The sequence below is a fragment of the Ranitomeya variabilis genome, chromosome 2 (genome assembly GCF_051348905.1).
Source record: "Ranitomeya variabilis isolate aRanVar5 chromosome 2, aRanVar5.hap1, whole genome shotgun sequence".
Taxonomy (NCBI): domain Eukaryota; kingdom Metazoa; phylum Chordata; class Amphibia; order Anura; family Dendrobatidae; genus Ranitomeya; species Ranitomeya variabilis.
Window position 1 is genome coordinate 361,836,979 of NC_135233.1, and position 12,905 is coordinate 361,849,883.

A 12,905-nucleotide genomic window follows, 5' to 3' on the forward strand; every position below is an offset into this window, starting at 1 on the left:
TGTGCTCGCTTGCGGCTAATGAAAGTAGAGGAGTGAGGGAACTTGCGCTGGATACTGGGCTGTGATGTACGGTGAAACTCCGCCCACAGGACAGTCAATCAGGAGGGTTGCACGCGACTGGGTCACGCCCCGGTGATGCAAGGGATTCTGGAACTAGACGAGACATCGGCGGATGTCAGTGGCGGCTGCAGGCAGGGTCATGTGATGTTGAGTGAGCGGTCAGCGATAGCACCGGTAACAGGTACAGATGGCAACAAGAATTATTTACAAAAATATTTCTATGCAAGGTTTAAATCGGTAGGGGCGTTATAGAATGTAGTGGACAATCCCTTTAATATTTGGTACAGAAACCTTTGTTTGCAATTACAGAGGTCAGACGTTTCCTGTAGTTCTTGACCAGGTTTGCACACACTGCAGCAGGGATTTTGGCCCACTCCTCCATAGAGATCTTCTCCAGATCTTTCAAGTTTCCAGGCTGTCACTTAGTTTCCCTGGCGTCTATGCTCTTATTGAGGGAAGAAGGTTGTTGGCCAAAATATATTACCCCATCCATCCTCCCTTCAATACGGTGTAGTCGTCTTGGCCTCGTTGCAGAAAAGCACCCTCAAGTAACAATATTTTCCCCACCATGCTTCACGGTTGGGACAGTGTTCTTGAGATTGTACTAATCCTTCTTCCTCCAAACACGGCGAGTGGAGTTGATACCAAAAAGTTCTATTTTGGTCTCATCTGACCACATGACCTTCTCACATGCCTCCTCTGGATCATCCAGATGGTCATTGTCGAGCTTCAAACAGTCCTGGACTTGTTCTAGCGTGAGCAGGGGGACATTGCACACCCTACAAGATTTTAATCCATGATGGCATAGGGTGTTACTAACGGTAATGTTTGAGACTGTGATCCCAGCTCTCTTCAGGTCATTGACCAGGTCCTGCTGTGTAGTTCTGAGCTGATACCCTTCTCAGAATCATCCTTACCTCCTGAGATCCTGCATGGAGTCCCAAAATGAGGAAGATTGACAGTCATCTTGTGTTTCTTCCATTTTCTAATAATTGCACTGTGAGCAGGTTGCGTGGTGCAGTAACGGACCGGAGGCAGAGCAAGGGTTAACAAGTTTAATAATGGGAATACTCAATGCAGGGAGGCAATGGGTTAAACAGGGGAATAAACAGTTCAGTTTGCAAAGGATATGCAGAGTTCAGAAATAAAGGATCAGTTAACGGCAGTTCTTGTGAAATACTTATGTCAGATGTTCCTGAAACTGTGACTCCTGCTGGGAAGTCAATGGCACCGGCAATAGCTGACGCGGTATCTTTTCCTATGGGGTCCTATGGGCAACAATGTCCCGTCTTCTGGCGGCAGCGTTCGGTGTCCGGTACCTTCCTCTGAGCCTAGTCCATACGCTATAGTAGCTGATAAGAGTACGGGCCACAGTACTGTACGAGCCCAACGTGGCTCTGCAAATATACACTGGCAAAGTCAGGGTCTCCCGTGAGCGGGAAAGTATGAGCTGGTAATGTGGGTTACGCAAGTCTATCCAGCACTCGGTTCTTTCTTTGTTGCACGTGCACTGTACTCATTGTCATGAAGCACACGGCACCTCGCTCTCTGACAGCTACTGGGCATGCTACACTCTTCTCTCTATGCTGCCTGCTCCTGCCAAGACTGAAGCGCCGACAGCCACTGGCGCGCTGCTTCTCCGGCGGGGTGCTGCACCCGATCTCTCTCTGTCAGCACGCTCTCAGTATTCACTAGCCCGGAACGTTCCACACCTCGCTCTGTGGTGACTAACGGGCACCCTGCGCACATCTCTCCTCACAGTCTCTGTCAGCATTGGTGGTGCTTGGGTGCGGGCCTGCGCTGTACGGATGTGGAACGCCCACCAGGGCCTAGGGGTTACTCGGTACCGGGTCCGGTCGTCGTTAAAGGGGTGGTCACGGTGACAGCGGCCCGGGCCGTGGCCCTGAGCGTCCACGTAAAAGGGACAGTCTTTAAAGGGGTTTGAATAAAGTTTGTAAAATAGGAAATGTTCGTGACGCCACCTGTGGTATTTGGTCAGGGGTGACCGACGCTGCTTAAATGGTTCCACTGGGATGATGTTATGGCAGCAGGGATGGTATTGTTCCCACAGGTGAAACTGGGTCCCCAGGGCTCCCGGTGTATTTGGCAAAGGTCGTGTGGAGCCAGAAATAAGCAGAGGACACAAAGTTGCAGTCTCTTTACCTGGTTTACTGAAGGTAGACAGCCACAGTCCAGGGTACCAGCAACAGGTAATGATTAGTGATGAGCGAGTGTACTCGTTGCTCAGGTTTTCCAGAGCAGCTCCGGTGATCTCCGAGTATTTTTTAGTGTTCGGAGATTTAGTTTTCATCCCGGCAGCTGAATGATTTACATCTGTTAGCCAGCATAAGTACATGTGGGGGTTGCCTGTTGCTAGGGAATCCTCAGATGTAATTGGAGCGCCCCCAGACGCAGGGCCGCGGGGTACTCGGTACCGGGCCTCTCTGTCTCAGTTCTGGGGTCGTCACGGTGGCTAGACCCGGTCCGTGACCCTGCTAAGGGGCGTCCAATGAAAGATGAGATAATGGTGCGTGGTGTCGGTCGCGGTGAATAACGATGACACAGGGCTGCAGTCTCTTTACCTCTTTACTGAAGGCTTCAGGGTCCGCAATCCAGAGCACTGTTAACAGGGCTGGCTGAGACCGGCCGGTCCGAAGGCACATCCAGAGTTCCCTTTGCAGGTGGAAATCAGTGTCTACCTTCTAGCGCCTGTGTGTTGTAGTACTTCCCTGCTGAGCACCACGGGATAGTCCTCACAACTGTCGTGTATATTTCTGGTCTCTCTCTCTCCGTCCCCCAGATGATATGGCTAGGACGCACCCGTATGACGGGGTAGGCCTGGAGCTATTTTATAGGGACCCTAGGGACGCCCCTCTCCCACAGTTTGCCTCCGTTGTCTTCGTTAGATGTAATGGTGAGACAGCCAACCTATGGTTAACTGCCCGGCCGTAGTCTAAAGTAATGCGTGGAGTCTCTTACTTTCTCGGCGTTCCGGCCACCGGCTACGCGCCTCAGAAGGATGTTGCTGATCTTGGGGCACGACTCCTTCTGGTATTATCTCCTTTTTGCTGTATTTCCGTTCCTCAATTCTCCACAATAAACCTCGCTTCTTGTCCTTTCTTAGGAGTCTGCCGCTGTAAGGCACAGGCACAACTCCGTAACGATCTTGTCTCTTTCTAGGACTCTGCCAGGATCCCACCCCTGACAGGTCCTCTCTCTAGCTCTTCCCAGCTACTTTCTCCCTAACTTCCTGTCCAACCCCCAGTTTTACCAGAGCGTGAGGAGTGGCCTACTAGATAGAACCGCTCCCCCTGGTGGCCGGAGTGTGAAGTGTAGTGTGTGTGTGTGATACCTGGTCAGGTGAACTCCTTTAGTGCAATCAGACGTAACATCACCCCCCTTAGTGGCAGAGCGACATTACTGCAACGACCAGGACTCTGGGGCGCTGCACTCCCCCCCGGTTAAATCCAGTTCTCCCGGACTGGGAAAATAAGAACAACAATACATGTTAACAGAAAACACATAACATTTTTGAAATATCATAAACAATTAAACATAACAGTGCTTCCCTTTATGGGAGGTGAGGACTCTTGAACATTGCGAAAGTTTTGGTCATGCACAGTTCATGACTCCCAGTTCAGTGGTTGTAACTTTAAAACAGCAGGGACCCCGGGTAAACAAAGGGGTCCCTTTTGAAAGTTTTGGAGCAATTCACTGTCCACTGCTCCGTTGTCCATTTTTAAACTTGTAACAAAGATATTTACACAAACACAATTAGCAACTTTAGTTAATACCTCCAAGTTTTGTAGCGAAGGGGAGTCTGATTCTTGGTGCGACGTGTAGACCTCCGTAGTGCAGGGGTTGCTATTGGCCTAGCAGGGCTCGCTATGCTTGCTACCACTGGTGTAATGCGCTGCCTTCTAGCTACACTTCTAGTGAGTCTGGGTAGCACTGGCATGCTGGATCTCTCAGGGCTGCTGCTACCAACAGTGGGTACGGCAGATTCGCCGATAGCAGAGGGAGGCTCCGCCGGCCCGACGGTGGGCATGGCATCGTCCGGCGGGGTCTGTGGTGATTGCGGGTCTGGAGGATCTGGCACCACGTCTAGTTCAGGCGGGTTCGGTTGACGAAACGTTAAGACAGGTACCACGATGGCCTGATTTATTTGAGTCCAAGACTGGGGAAAATCACCAAGAACAGTGTGTATCATTTTCTCCTCTTCTACAGGTGGAGAGGCTCTTGGACCTGTTTCCATCTCCCTCAACTTATCGGGGCATACCTTAAGGTGGTCTCTGGATATTGCCGTTGAGGTTTCCCCTCCATCTTTGCTAATGAGACAGACTTTAGTATTGTCGAAATCGGACGGCAGGACGGTATACGGTTCCGCTTCCCATTGGTCGGCCAGTTTGTGTAGTGTTCTCTTCTGCTTGAGTACCTGCTCACCAGGCGGCAAGGGAAATGCAGGAGCATGCTGGTTGTAGTCCCTTTCCTGTTTTTGCCTGGCCTGAGCGAGACTTCTTTCCACGCATTCCTGTACTTTGCAGTACCTTTGCTGCCTCTCCGTATCCCAATCGACATCCGGCGAGGTATCTTCGGGGGTTAGAACCCCCATGTCCAGATCAACGGGCAACTTACTAGACCTTCCTCGCATCAGGTACGCCGGAGTGCAGTTGGTAGAACTCACTGGGATGTGGTTGTACATGTCTACCAGGTCGGGCAACTTTGTTGGCCACAAGTTCCGTTCCTCTACAGGCAAGGTCTTCAATAAGTCGATCACCACTTGGTTCATCTTTTCACACATCCCGTTGGTTTGTGGGTGGTACGGTGTGGTTCTGATCTTCTTACACCCGCACAGATTGCAGAACTCCTGGAACACCTCCGCCTCAAACGCTGGCCCCTGATCGGTCAGTACCTTCTCCGGGTACCCATGGGGCCTACAGAAGTACTGCTGGAAGGTTTTGGCGGCCGTCCTGGCCGTTAGATCCTTGACAGGTACAACCACCAGGAACCTGGAGTAATGATCCACAATGGTGAGAGCATAAATATAGCCCGACCGGCTAGGCGTCAGCTTCATGTGGTCTAGCGCGACCAATTCTAGTGGCCGTTTGGTGATGATGGGCTGCAAAGGAGCCCGTTGGCTGTCACGGTCCTTCCTGCGTAGGCTGCACGGGCCACACTCCTGACACCACTTCTCGATGGCTCTTTTCATGCCAATCCAATAGAATCTCCCTCGGAGTAGTCTCTCCAACTTCCTCCACCCAAAGTGTCCAGCCCCATCGTGGTACGCTCCCAGAACCATTGGCGCATCTTGCCTGGGAATCACTATCTGCCACACCAATTCATGAGTTCGGGGGTCAATACTTCTTCGGCACAGCTTACCATCGTGAATAAACAGTTTGCTTCTCCCCTTCCACAGCTGTTGGGTTTCTTGTGGATCATCCGGGCCGGGATGCAAACCTGCCTGCGTCAGGAGCTCTTTCACCCGATGGACCGCAGGGTCACCATCCTGGGTCTCTGCCCACCCATGGTGGGGCAGGGGATTCAGTGTGGCATCCTGGTTGTTTCTGTGCCTGTTCTTCACATGATGGGAGCACTGAGTGGCTTTGGGGCTATGGAAAGCGGGCAGTTCTACTTCTTCCAGTGCCTCCGGGTCCTCCCCCGTTTCTGGCAAATTGGGCATCCGGGACAAGGCATCGGCATTCGCATTCTTGCGTCCTGCCCGATACTTGATGGTGAAGTCGTAATTGGACAGCCGGGCCATCCACCGCTGTTCCAAGGCCCCGAGTTTGGCGGTGTCCAAGTGTGTTAGTGGATTGTTATCCGTGAAGACGGTGAATTTCGCTGAAGCCAGGTAATGCTTGAACCTCTCTGTCACTGCCCAAACGATGGCGAGGAATTCCATCTTGAAGGAACTGTAGTTATTAGGGTTCCTTTCCGTGGGACGAAGTTTCCTGCTGACGTAAGCGATTACCCTCTCCTTGCCTTTCTAGATCTGGGACAACACAGCTCCCAGTCCTACATTGCTGGCATCCGTATACAGCACAAACGGTTGATCATATTCAGGGTAGGCCAGTACCTCTTCTCCCGTCAGCGTCATCTTCAAGCAAGTGAATGATCCCTCCAGTCCTTCATTCCAATCAAATGGGGTATTCTTCCCCTTGGTCTTCTTGGATTGGCCCACCAATAGATCTTGCAATGGCACGGCCTTCTTGGTGAAGTCCTTGATGAACCTCCTGTAATAGCCTACCAACCCGAGGAACTGCCGGACCCGAGGACTGCTGGGTTTCGGCCAGTCCTTAATCACCGTAACCTTGTGCTTTGGGTTTCAGCAGGTGGCATTTGGATGGTTTCACCTTTAAGCCAAAGTTGGACAGGGCTTCGAACACCTCGGCCAGGTGCTTCAGATGGTCTTCATAGGTCTTAAGCCCCCGTCACACTAAGCGAGGTCGCTAGCGAGATCGCTGCTGAGTCACAAGTTTTGTGACGCAACAGCGACCTCAGTAGCGATCTCGCTATGTTTGACACGTAGCAGCGACCAGGCCCCTGCTGTGAGATCGCTGGTCGTGTCGGAATGGCCTGGACCTTTTTTTGATCGTTGAGGTCCCGCTGGGTAGCACACATCACTGTGTTTGACACCTTACCAACGACCTCGTTGATGACTCAGACACCGACACATAGGCGTGCATTTGCGTTGCCTTTTCCACACCCCTCCGCTCCAATTGGTGGTCGCTACTGCGTTCTGATTGGTGGTCATGCCTTCAACAGAAGGCGACATAGTAGCGCTTCCATCCTTTGTTCCTGACCGCGTGGTGGTTTGCAGATCGTTGACAGATCGGTGTCAGAAGAACCGTTGAAGAATAGATAAATCGAAGAGGAGTCGCAGGCCGGAGAACTCTACAAAGATCTGCAAACCACCACGCGGTCAGGAACAAAGGACGGAAGGGCTATTGTGTCGCCTCATAAGGCAAGGCCGCCACCAATCAGAACGCAGTAGCGACCACCAATCGGAACTGAATGGGCGCGGAAAAGGCAACGCAAATGCACACCTGTGTGACTACAACGTCACACAGGACGTCCCTCATCGAGGTCTGAATCGTCATAATAGCTGCCATGTGACAGGGTCACAACGACCAACGACATCGTTGTACAGGTCGCTACAGGTCGCCGCATCGCTGCTGCGTCGTTGGGAAGATCTCACTGTTTGACATCTCACCAGCGACCACATAGCGACGCAGTAACGATCCCTGACAGGTCGTATCGTTGTCGGGATCGCTTTAGCGTCGCTTAGTGTGACGGGGGCTATAGAGAAGACAATGACATCGTCCAGATACAGCAGTACAGTTTCAAAGTTCTTGTGCCCCAGACAGCACTCCATCATCCTCTGGAACGTCCCCGGAGCGTTGCACAATCCGAAGGGCATGTAGTTGAATTCACAGAAACCCATCGGCGTCGTGAAAGCCGTCTTCTCCTTGTCTGCCTCCGCCACGGGAACCTGCCAGTACCCACTGGTGAGATCCAAGGTAGAGAAGTAGTTAGCAGATTTTAAAGCGGCCAGGGACTCCTCTATCCTGGGTAGTGGGTATGCATCTTTATGTGTAATGCGATTTAACTGCCTATAATCCACACACATTCTCATTGTGCCATCTTTCTTCTTAACAAGGACTAATGGAGCTGCCCAGGGGCTACAACTGTCCCTCACTACCCAAGCCTCCTTCATCTCTCGCAACATGTCCTTGGCACACTGATAATGAGCTGGGGGTACAGGACGGTATCTCTCTTTTATGGGTCGGTGATCCCCTGTGGGGATATGATGTTGGATCCCTTTTACCTGTCCAAAATCTAGGGGGTGTTTGCTAAAGACCCGCTCGTACTCATGAACCACCCTGTAGACCCCCTGTTTCTGGTGAGGTGGGGTAGAGTCAGTGCCCACGTGTAATTCCCGACACCAACCCTTCGGTTGCCCTGCAGAACCGTTGTTCTCCACCGGATTGGACGGGACCAAGGGCCCAGGTGCCTGTATCACACTACTATTATCAGTAAACAGTTTGGCAAGTGTGGCATATTTGGCTAGCTGGACTTCTTCCTCCCCGCAATTGAGAACACGTACCGGCACCCTCCACTTGCGGACGTCAACCACCCCTCTGGCTGTCAGGAGGGTAGGCCTGTTATCCGAATATACGGGTTCTACCAGGGCCTGATAGTCTTTACCCCTGAGGCCTATGGCTGCCCGACACCATATTAACATTTCACTCCTGGGGGGTATCGCAATGGGGTTTGAATCACTCACTGTGACACGACCAATTTCACCACCAGTCAGCTCCACCTGCTGTCTTTGCATCAGGGCCCTGATTTCTCTTTGCAGGGCACGTTGTTCACTGTAGCCAGCTGTTTCTGCTACCTGTTGTAATAGGACAATAACTTCTGCAAGACAATTTTCTATAACATTAGTACCAATGGTCATCATGGGATTACATTCACGGCGGTCAATATCAACAATTACAATCCCTTGGGCCTTCAATTCCACCCGCCCCACTTTGATGGTGACCTCTTTATACCCCACTTGTGGCAATGGCTGACCATTACTGGCTATTATGGTGAAATCGTCATCGGGGCCACGAGTAATATCGGTGTCCTCCCAATACCGTTTATAAAGCACGTAAGGCATAGTCGTCACCAGAGAACCGGTGTCCAGCAAAGCGTTCATGGGGATACCGTCGATCACAATAGGAAGAATCGGTCGCCCTCCAATGTATTTGGCTCTCCAATGCTGCGGGCCTGATCGTCCTACTCCTGGGGGTTGGCCCTCTGCCCCAGGGGTTGCTCGTTTAAATGACAGTACCTTGCAAGGTGGCCCACCTGATGACAGCGGCGGCAGATAGGTTGTCCGTCCCGATGGAAGCGATCGTCGTCCCTGCCTCTGGTCGGCGGAGTCCTCCTCTGTCGCATCCAGGGGACAGCCTCTGGTCTGGAGGCCAGCTGGATCTTCTCCTTGGGGGCCTCCTGTAGGGACTGCACGGTCTGGGCTAGGGCAGCAACTCTCTTGGTCAGCTCCTGCATCTGGAGGCATAGTCCTGCAGGGGAATCGTCCTCTAGGATCTGGGCATCGGCCTTGGCGGCGACTGGGGCATCCGACGCCACCTCCTGGTGGTATGTGAGAGCTTGACGCCTGGGAGGCACTGCACGGCTGGGTTGTCGCTCTTGTAGCGCCTGGATGGCTTTGTCCTTGAATTGCGCAAAAGTCAGGTCTGGATTCTGCATGCCCAGGAAGTGCAGTTGACCCCTTTGGTGGCTGCACAGGAGCCCCTCAATGAACCCCGCTCTTTCAGGAGTTTATCTTCATCTTGCATGCTGCTGGGGTCACTCTGCTTGATGGCCCGCAAGCGCCTCCTGGAGGTTAAGGGCATAGTCACGTAAGCTATCCTGCGGCCTCTGTTTGCACCCATAGAAAGTCAACTTAATTTCCGTAGCGGTGCGGGTGTCAAAGGTGACTTTAAGCTTTGTAAAGACCTGCTGTGCAGTTCCCTTATCCGCGGCAGGCCAGGACTTCACTTCTCTCAGAGCCGCCCCAAAGAGTTGGCCTGTTATCATATGAACTTTCTGAGGCTCCGTCAAGGGATAGAACTCGAGCAGGCTGCAGATCCCCTCTTTAAAGTCAGTTAATGTATGTGACTCTCCAGAATATCGCGGGAGCCAGGCTGCTCCAGGTAGGTACGGCATGGAGAAGGGCATTATGGCTGTTGTAGCCTGTTAAGATCCTAGTGGTAGAGGATCTCAGGAGTTCCAGCTAAGTCCGCAAACACAAAAACCAGCTCATAGGGAAGTGGTAACTTGGCTGACCGCATATCTGATCCTGGCACAACAACTAGAAGTAGCCGGGGAACGTACCTACGTTGATTCTAGACGTCTCGCACCAGCTGGAGAACTAACTAACCCTTTCAGAGAAAATAAGACCTCACTTGCCTCCAAAGAAAAGACCCCAAAGTTATTATACAAGCCCCCAACAAATAATAACGGTGAGGTAAGAAGAAAAGACAAACGTAAGAATGAACTAGATTTAGCAAAGAGAGGCCCACTAATTAATAGCAGAAAATAGGAAGAGGACTTATGCGGTCAGCAAAAAACCCTATAAAAATATCCACGCTGAAGATCCAAGAACCCCCGCACCGACTAACGGTGTGGGGGGAGAATATCAGCCCCCTAGAGCTTCCAGCAAAAACAGAAATCACATTTTGAACAAGCTGGAACAAAATAAGAGCAAATGCAAAAGGACAAAAATAAGAAAGCAGAACTTAGCTTATCTTGCAAAACTCAGGGACCAGGAGTCAGGAGGAAAACAGACATAGACTGATTACATCGATTCCAGGCACTAGACTGAGTTTCCAGGAAGTCTAAATAGGAACACCCAAGGCCTAACGAACCAGGTGGGTACCAACCTGGGGAAGGATAATCCAAGTGCCATACCGCTAGTGACCACAAGAGGGAGCCAACAAATATAGTTCACAACAATACCCCCCCTTTAAGGAGGGGTCACCGAACCCTCACCAAGACCACCAGGGCGATCAAGATGAGCAGCGTGAAAGGCACGAACCAAATCGGCCGCATGAACATCAGAGGCGGCCACCCAGGAATTATCCTCCTGACCATAGCCCTTCCATTTGACCAGATACTGAAGCCTCCGTCTAGAGAGACGAGAATCTAAGATCTTCTCCACCACGTACTCCAACTCGCCCTCAACCAACACCGGAGCAGGAGGCTCAACAGCAGGAACCATAGGCACAACGTACCGCCACAACAAAGACCTATGGAACACATTGTGAATGGCAAACGACACAGGAAGATCCAAACGAAAAGACACCGGATTAAGGACTTCCAAAATTTTATAAGGACCAATAAAGCGAGGCTTAAACTTAGGAGAGGAAACCTTCAGAGGGACAAACCGAGAAGACAACCAAACCAAATCCCCAACACGAAGTCGGGGACCCACACCGCGGCGGCGGTTGGCAAAACGCTGAGCCTTCTCCTGTGACAACTTTAAGTTGTCCACCACATGATTCCAAATCCGCTGCAACCTATCCACCACGGAATCCACCCCAGGACAGTCAGAAGGTTCAACATGACCCGAGGAAAAACGCGGATGAAAACCAGACTTGCAGAAAAATGGCGAAACCAAAGTAGCGGAACTAGCCCGATTATTGAGGGCAAACTCAGCCAATGGCAAGAAGGTCACCCAATCATCCTGATCCGCAGAAACAAAACATCTCAAATAAGCCTCCAGCATCTGATTAGTTCGCTCCATTTGGCCATTAGTCTGAGGATGAAAGGCAGATGAAAATGACAAATCAATGCCCATCTTAGCACAAAAAGATCGCCAGAATCTGGACACAAACTGGGATCCTCTGTCAGACACGATATTCTCAGGAATGCCGTGCAAACGAACCACATTCTGAAAGAACAAAGGAACTAGATCGGAAGAGGAAGGCAACTTAGGCAAGGGCACCAAATGGACCATCTTGGAAAAACGATCACACACCACCCAGATGACAGACATTCCTTGAGACACCGGAAGATCTGAAATGAAATCCATGGAAATGTGCATCCAAGGCCTCTTCGGGACGGGCAAGGGCAAAAGCAACCCGCTGGCATGAGAACAGCAAGGCTTAGCCTGAGCACAAATCCCACAGGACTGCACAAAAGAACGCACATCCCGCGACAGGGAAGGCCACCAAAAGGACCTAGCCACCAAATCTCTGGTACCAAAAATCCCAGGATGCCCTGCCAGCACCGAGGAATGAACCTCAGAGATAACTCTGCTGGTCCATTTATCAGGAACAAACAATCTATCAGGTGGGCAAGGGTCAGGTCTACCAGCCTGAAATCTCTGCAACACACGTCGCAAATCAGGAGAAATGACCGACAAGATTACTCCCTCTTTAAGAATACCAGCTGGCTCTGAGATGCCGGGAGAGTCAGGCACAAAGCTCCTAGAAAGAGCATCAGCCTTCACATTCTTTGAACCAGGCAGGTACGAGACCACAAAGTCAAAACGGGAGAAAAACAACGACCAACGAGCCTGTCTAGGATTCAGGCGCTTAGCAGACTCGAGATACATCAGATTTTTGTGATCAGTCAAGACCACCACACGATGCTTAGCTCCCTCGAGCCAATGACGCCACTCCTCAAATGCCCACTTCATGGCCAATAACTCCCGATTACCAACATCATAGTTCCGCTCAGCAGGCGAAAATTTCCTAGAGAAAAAAGCACATGGTCTCATCACAGAGCAACCAGGGCCTTTCTGCGACAAAACAGCTCCGGCACCGATCTCAGAAGCATCCACTTCAACCTGAAAGGGAAGTGAGACATCAGGCTGGCACAAAACAGGTGCCGAAGTAAACCGGCGCTTCAGCTCCCGAAAAGCCTCCACGGCTGCAGGAGCCCAATTAGCAACATCAGAACCTTTCTTGGTCATATCCGTCAAAGGTTTAACAACGCTAGAAAAATTAGCAATAAAACGACGGTAGAAATTAGCAAAACCCAAGAACTTCTGAAGACTCTTAACAGACGTGGGTTGAGTCCAATCATGAATAGCTCGGACCTTGACTGGGTCCATCTCCACAGTAGAAGGGGAGAAAATAAAACCCAAGAAGGAAACCTTCTGCACTCCAAAGAGACACTTTGAGCCCTTCACAAACAAAGCATTATCACGCAAAACCTGAAACACCATCCTGACCTGCTTTACATGAGAATCCCAATCATCAGAAAAAAACAGAATATCATCCAGATAAACAATCATAAATTTATCTAGATACTTCCGGAAGATGTCATGCATAAAGGACTGAAACACT